Below are 8,483 nucleotides of genomic sequence, written 5' to 3'. Positions count from 1 at the left end.
TCAATTTATGCACCTATACAACAATGTATGGTTATTGCTCAATGCTAAGACAAATAACAAATTGGGTTTTTATTAAACTAAGAGATTATACTAAATAACATTAACTACGAGAATTGAGGTTGAATTACTATATATGACAAACATGGGATTCTAACTTCATTAAATATTTCATTCAATAGCCTTCTCATTCTTAACCTTAGCATGTGATGGTGAGGACACTAATCAGATAACACGAAACTGATAAACGCCAACTTTCATTGCATGAGTACCATTCTACCAGACATCCACAAAAGAGATAGAAGCTGAATAGGCACCAATTATATTGAGACCCTATATGTCTATAGAATTTGACAACATAACGGTTTAAGCACAAGTTATCTATCTTGATTACATAGGGCAAGTAAAACGGTTAGAGTTACCTACGAATCATGCATACACATACATGAACCTATGCTAGCATGGCATGTTCTAAACCTCTATATTCACTGTCGCTTCAATAAAGATTAACACGCTATCTTATATGTTAGCTACGCACATAAGACGAATAAGCACAACCAATACTAGGATATCATACAATCACCACACACCAAGATATCGAAACAATTAACTATTGAAATCCATAAGTAAATCCGCTAGAATCCCATGACAACGATTAACCCATAATCGAACTCATCGTCACCATGGGTTCCAATGAAAGCATGGTATAAACAAGGTCTTAATAAACTAAATAATAATCAAAGTACGAATAAACGAGATCTAGGTTCAACAAGAACGAAAACGAGCATCCAAAGTTACAACTAATTCAAAGAATCACAAGTTGAAAACAAGATCTTCTTTTTCAGAGTTGTTATGTGCTTCTAGGCCTTCTCCTTGGTATCCCAATCTTCCTGGATGATAAAAACCCTTTTTTTAAGTATATATACGCCCCTAGTGTTCCTGGACCCTTAAAATCGTCAAATTCTACTCAAAAAAGGTTTTTTCAGCGAAATCAGCGACCAGCCGCGCCCTGAGCGGCCGCTCAGCTCTCCTGAGCGGGCGCTCAGCTCTCTGAGCGGGCGCTCAGCTACTGACTGGGAAAAATATTCTGATTAATCTTGTTTTGGCCATAACTTGAGTTCTACTCGTCAGAATTAGGCGATTCAACTGCCCACACGAAGCTATTGAGATTCTCTATAACTTGACAATGGCCTTGGCTTCCAATTCTGATCACTTTTCATCATATTTCCTTTAAAAGCTCTTTTCTTCATTTAACTGATACCTGAAATGCATTAACACCAAAAACATCAAAATACCAACAACTTGAGTCCAAAACACCAATTTAAGCTTGTAATAAAGCATTCCAAGTGGATATAAAATCCACTTATCATACCCCCAAACTTGAATCGATGCTTGTCCTCAAGCATAAACAGACTCAAAACTACAAAATAAACCTAATGCATGAATGCAACTACGTGAATGCAACTAGATAACAATGCAATCGATCCCCTCAGAATAACCATAACCAAATGAATAAACCAATGCCTCTAAAAATGGAATGACTTTAAACAGAGTTCAAATAAATCCCACAAACCAACTCACAAACCAGAAACGTGCGTGTGTGGATGCTTAGCAGATATACTCTCGATACTAGATCAATAACCATAACTTATCTATCATCGAAACAATCAAAAGTTTATAAACAGAATAGACAATAAACGCATTATGACTCACAACACCTCCTTTCTACTAGAGTTATACAAGGATTCACACTATTATTGAACACATAACAAAGATGCTTATTTGATCGTGCAATGAATGAGGTCCCAAAAGACTTATACAATAATACCCATGTAGCGAGCGTTAGGTTAGCGGATCCCAGACTATAAAAGCCTTAGGTCACTAGGCACAAAGTCCCCTAGAACTTAATAAATCGAGTATTAAAGAGCTCACTCTTGATCAATTGTGCATAAACACATACTTTTTTCTTTCTTTTTTTTCTCTTTTTTTCTTTTTTTTTCCTTTTTTTCAACAATTTCTGAATGAGTGCATTTCGCTCCATCTCATTCAACCCTAGACTACTCATAAAAATATGGCCTGCTACTAGCCATTTGACGCCTAGCCTTACAACAACTAGCAATGAAATCCAAGTTTTTCTCCAGATAAAAAAAAATCAGTGTTTTTACGTCATTACGAGAATATCACAAATTCTAAATATAACCAAGTGATTAAATCTCAACAACAAACAAGTATGATCATGATCTAGATCAAAAGCAACCCTATAAGACTTTGTGAAAATATTTATTTCTGGCATGCAAATCAATTCATTAAGACTTAAACATCCCTCTATTCCTCATCACCACACTCAAATCAACATCAACTTATCCAATATCATAGTTCATCTTAAGGGATCATGCTAAATATGCATGCAAATACAACTATATGAAATTACATAAAAACAAACAAATATGTCCTAAATGAACAATCATACAAAAATATGAATGAACTACAACTAAACATGCAACATAAATCTATATGAATCTATATGGACACACACTACTAATCCTTACATTATCACCCCCAAACTTAAAATTTTCAATGTCCTCATTGAAGGTAATAATAAGGATTTCAGGCATACCTAGTCGTCGGAAAGATCACCCTCTTCGGGTGGAGGATCAGGTGGTCAATCAACCTCGCCACTAGTGTCTCGGAAAATAGTACCGAAAGCGTGTGTCAAATCTTCAGCAAGATGACGGTGAATGTCGTGCATGGCCTCCATACGCCTAATTACTAGCATGTACTGCTCCTCACCAACACCAGTCCTATCAACTACCTGCTGCACATGAGAAGAACCCTCTATAGGCACTGGAGGATCCATTCGGCTACCCTCTACATCATCAAAGATATATCCCAACCCCTTGTCAGGGGGTGCACCTAAGAATGAATAACTCAAGTGATTTGGTAGTGGGTTGAGCTCAAGTGTAGGAGCATCTTCAATAGACGACTCGAGACGATCCTGAGAAATTTTCAGCTCTGCTAACCCAAGAGAATCGAATGGCACATCCAACTTCCTCTTCCACAGAGGTGCATTCAAAACCTGAATTTGCTCTACTTTAAAGCACTCCTCTTTAGCTGTGGGTAATTTTATTTCCTTGAACACATTGAAAGTGACCTTCTGATCATGAACCTTCATCGTAAGCTCTCCTTTTTGCACATCGATCATAGTTCGGCCTGTAGCCAAGAATGGTCTTCCCAAGATAATGGGAATCTTCTTATCTTCCTCGAAATCAAGAATTACAAAGTCAGCAGGGAAGAAGAGTTTATCCACCTTGACCAAGACATCCTCCACTATACCTCGTGGATAAGCGATGGAACGGTCAGCTAGTTGCAATGACATGTATGTTGGTTTCGGCTCAGGCAGACCAAGCTTCTTGAAGATAGATAAGGGCATCAGATTGATGCTAGCTCCTAAATCACATAAACACTTGTCGAACGACAAGTTTCCGATGGTGCAAGGAATAGTGAAGCTTCTAGGTACTTTAAGCTTCGGAGGCAACTTCTGTTGCAGCACAGCACTGCATTCCTCCGTTAGAGCAATGGTCTCTAAGTCATCGAGCTTCACTTTCCGAGAGAGAATACCTTTCATAAACCTCGCATAGCTAGGCATCTGTTCAAGAGCTTCAGCGAAAGGTATGTTGATATGAAGTTTCTTGAACACCTCCAGAAACTTCTCAAACTGCTTATCCAGCTTTTTCTTCTGCAGCCTTTTAGGAAAAGGAGGTGGAGGATAAATCTGTTTCTCCCCTGTATTACCCTCAGGAGGAGTGTGTTCCACAGTAGTCTTCCTTGGTTCCACCTCTACTTCCTTCTGCACATCTTCTTCAGCCACAACTGCATTTTCTGAATCTTGAGATTTTTCTGGCTCTTCGTCTTGCTGAATTTGGGGGCTTGCGACCTTTCCAGACCTTAAGGTGATGGCGTTCACATGTTCTTCAACTTTCTTCTTTCATGGATTGGCTTCTGTATCACTAGGAAGCGTTCCTGGTGGTCGATTCAATAAGGCATTAGCAATTTGCCCTATTTGGTTCTCCAAAGTCTTGATAGAAACAGCGTGGCTTTGGCATATAAGAGCCTGGTTTTTGCACATAAGCCTCAACTCCTCTAATTCAGATTTTTCATTCGAAGATAGACATGCATCATGAGTTTGTTGTTGAAGTTGGAGTTGTTGCTGAAAACCAAGAGAGTTGAACAGCTTATTTCCAAACGGCTGGAACGGCTGTTGCATCACATTCTGATTGTTGCTCCAGCTGAAGTTAGGATGATTCCAGTTGTCAGGATGATAAGTGTCTGGAACTGGTTGTTGCGATCTCTGAAAGTTGCTCACAAACTGAGCTGAGTCGCTAGATATAGCGCATTGCTCTGTCGCATGCGGACCTGCACACAGCTCACAAACACTAATTATCTGCTTAACACCATAGTTAGCCAGAGAATCGATCTTCATAGACAACGCCTTTAGTTGAGCAGTGATAGCCGTAGCTGTATCCACTTCAAGAACTCCTGCTACCTTGCCCTGTGGATATCTCTGGGTTGGATACTGATATTTATTAGCAGCCATCAGTTCAATTAGATCATAAGCTTCCTTATAGCTCTTTGCCCATAATGCTCCGCCTGATGCTGCATCGAGCATGGGTCTGGACTGTGCTCCCAACCCATTGTAAAAACAAGTGATTATCATCCAATCAGGAATTCCATGATGAGGACACTTCCTAAGCATCTCCTTGTAGCGCTCCCAAGCTTCACTTAGCGATTCTCCCGTTTGCTGCGCAAATTGAGTAATAGCATTCCTGAGTGCAACTGTCTTCGCCATAGGGAAGAATTTAGTAAGAAACTTCTGAGCAAGATCTTCCCAAGTAGTAATCGAACCAGCTGGTAGAGAGTGTAACCAGCTCTTAGCCTTGTCCTTCAGAGAGAATGGGAACAGTCTCAGCTTTACAGCATCTTCAGAAACACCGTTGAACTTGAAGGTGTCGCATATTTCAATGAAATCCCAAATGTGTGTATTGGGATCTTCCGTTGGAGAACCCCCAAACTGGACTGAAGTCTGTACCCATTGAATTATGCCAGGCTTGATCTCAAAGGTATTATCTGTGATAGCTGACCGGACAATGCTAGATTGAATGTCATTGATCTTGGGTTGAGAAAAATCCATCAAGGCTTTCGTTCGTGCTGCTGGATCTCCCATTGTAATGAGTATCTGAAACACAAACAAATAAACCGTGAAAGTAAAAGAATCTGAGTCAGTGAACTTTAACGACCACTGATGACAAGCACATAAACTAAAAATTAACACCGAGTCCCCGGCAGCGGCGCCAAAAACTTGTTAGGGCGAAAACACGCGCTAATATTCACGCAAGTATACGCGTTCGCAAGTAGTATAAGATATAAATCAGATTCGTTCCCACAGAGACTGGTTTAGGTTAAGTTCAATTTATGCACCTATACAACAATGTATGGTTATTGCTCAATGCTAAGACAAATAACAAATTGGGTTTTTATTAAACTAAGAGATTATACTAAATAACATTAACTACGAGAATTGAGGTTGAATTACTATATATGACAAATATGGGATTCTAACTTCATTAAATACTTCATTCAATAGCCTTCTCGTTCTTAACCTTAGCATGTGATGGTGAGGACACTAATCAGATAACACGAAACTGATAAACGCCAACTTTCATTGCACGAGTACCATTCTACCAGACATCCACAAAAGAGATAGAAGCTGAATAGGCACCAATTATATTGAGACCCTATATGTCTATAGAATTTGACAACATAACGGTTTAAGCACAAGTTATCTATCTTGATTACATAGGGCAAGTAAAACGGTTAGAGTTACCTACGAATCATGCATACACATACATGAACCTATGCTAGCATGGCATGTTCTAAACCTCTATATTCACTGTCGCTTCAATAAAGATTAACACGCTATCTTATATGTTAGCTACGCACATAAGACGAATAAGCACAACCAATACTAGGATATCATACAATCACCACACACCAAGATATCGAAACAATTAACTATTGAAATCCATAAGTAAATCCGCTAGAATCCCATGACAACGATTAGCCCATAATCGAACTCTTCGTCACCATGGGTTCCAATGAAAGCATGGTATAAACAAGGTCTTAATAAACTAAATAATAATCAAAGTACGAATAAACGAGATCTAGGTTCAACAAGAACGAAAACGAGCATCTAAAGTTACAACTAATTCAAAGAATCACAAGTTTATATACGCCCCTAGTGTTCCTGGACCCTTAAAATCGTCAAATTCTACTCAAAAAAGGTTTTTTCAGCGAAATCAGCGACCAGCCGCGCCCTGAGCGGCCGCTCAGCTCTCCTGAGCGGGCGCTCAGCTCTCTGAGCGGGCGCTCAGCTCTCTGAGTGGGCGCTCAGCTACTGACTGGGAAAAATATTCTGATTAATCTTGTTTTGGCCATAACTTGAGTTCTACTCGTCAGAATTAGGCGATTCAACTACCCACGCGAAGCTATTGAGATTCTCTACAACTTGACAATGGCCTTGGCTTCCAATTCTGATCACTTTTCATCATATTTCCTTTAAAAGCTCTTTTCTTCATTTAACTGATACCTGAAATGCATTAACACAAAAACACATCAAAATACCAACAACTTGAGTCCAAAACACCAATTTAAGCTTGTAATAAAGCATTCCAAGTGGATATAAAATCCACTTATCAGGGGGGCTGGGGTATATCTTTTATTAACTAATAACTTATAATTTTTTTTTAGTTCTCTTGTTTTTTTCCCAATTCCACACGTAGCATAAGATCTCTGATAGGCTTCCACGAATAACTTGAATTAATAGAAAGGTTACACGTGTATGTGCACCCGTGATGGCTTGGTTTTAACCCGCGATTTATGTTTTAACGTACCAAGTTGTGCATAAAAATAAACTCGTAAAATTACCAACATAGTTTTAAAATTTCCTAGAAATCCCGAAGTTAATAAAATAAAATTTTCATAATTTTTAAAGTATTTTTGAAACGCAACTCTTACCCGCGTTTCACAATTAACGAACCGAGCGGTACTTAAAACAAATTCAGAAAATCATGAAAATAGTATTAAAATGTTACAAATATCCCAAAGTTTATGAAAACATAAATTTTTAAATTTTTAAATAATTTCTAAAACACAACTTGTACCCGCTTTTTAACAATTAATGAAATAACGCGCGGTGAAATTAATCCCAAAAATTCCCGAAATAATTTTAAAATTCTCAGAATATTCCCAACTTACATAAATATGAGTTTCATAATTCTTGAAGGATTCGGGAATTAAATACAGATTTTATTACTAAATGCAATCAGAAAATCGTACAGGACTAAATAATTGATGAAATATTGATTTCTGAATTTTATAAAATCCCAAAAATAAATATTGAGATTATAAAGTAATAAAAACAATTTTAGAGATAATTCACATATTTACACAAATAAACTTGTATTAAATCCACTTTTAAAAGTGAAAAAAATTCAATACAAGTCCATAATTAATTACACGAACCACTCTACACACCATAATTCACACACATAGATAAAGTAAAACAACACATAGCTGACAGAAGCTATACACATATATTATTCATTTAATAATTCCATAATTACACTTTAATTAAATATAAAAGTATACGAGTCGTTACATCCTTCCCCCCTTAAAAAGATTACGTCCTCAGAATCTGGCTCAACTAAATAAGTGAGGATATTTGTCAAGCAATTCCGACTCTAACTTCCAGGTAGACACTTCGACTTAACGATTTATTCAAGGCATACTTACTATAGACATAAATTCATTCCTAGGGATTCGCTCTTAACGAACCAGAATTTGGATCGATCAGTCTTTGCAACACAATTTCGGATGAGAGCCCCTTGGCTCCTAATCATTGACTTGGTTCGAATCAGGTACATATTGCCTTAACATTGACACATATAGCATATTATATATATATACTGCAACTGCAGCGGTTACACTAACTCATAGACAACTTTACTTATATTTCTTTATACCTCGAAAGGTTCAATGCATTTAGGACTCTACTTTTTCCTTCTATTCAAACTTAATCAATCTCTTTCAAGGTAAAACTTTTGCCTATACCACGATCCTCATTCTATATATTCATATTCTTCCAATGCAAATCCGCTTTCTCTCTTTGTATATCCCGAGTTATTTCAACTCTTTCCCGAGTACACCACCACAATCTTGATGTACTAAATTAATTCAGGACTTAACAATATCTCTACTCCCACTTTCTCTCAATAGATGGAGGACTCACACTTATGTCCACACAACACTTCGCAAAGTAGTATTCTCTTACTAACAGGGTAACTATTATCATAGAAAACTCAATCCATGGTAGGTGATTATCGCAGTTCACTTTTTAAACCCATCATATATATATACTCTCCACATATTTT

At 37.6% G+C, this 8,483-nt stretch overlaps 1 non-coding gene across 1 annotated transcript; it reads left to right on the top strand.

Moving 5' to 3' along the window:
• Window positions 1-4,721: 4,721 nt before the first annotated feature.
• On the top strand, window positions 4,722-4,828 carry LOC141682034 (small nucleolar RNA R71). Its single transcript, XR_012559439.1, has one exon. It is a non-coding gene; the product is annotated as a small nucleolar RNA R71 (small nucleolar RNA).
• The last annotated feature ends 3,655 nt before the right edge of the window (window positions 4,829-8,483 follow it).

The sequence above is a fragment of the Apium graveolens genome, chromosome 8 (genome assembly GCF_009905375.1).
Source record: "Apium graveolens cultivar Ventura chromosome 8, ASM990537v1, whole genome shotgun sequence".
NCBI classification, from domain to species: Eukaryota; Viridiplantae; Streptophyta; class Magnoliopsida; order Apiales; family Apiaceae; genus Apium; species Apium graveolens.
This window is presented reverse-complemented; position numbering and strand designations above follow the sequence as displayed.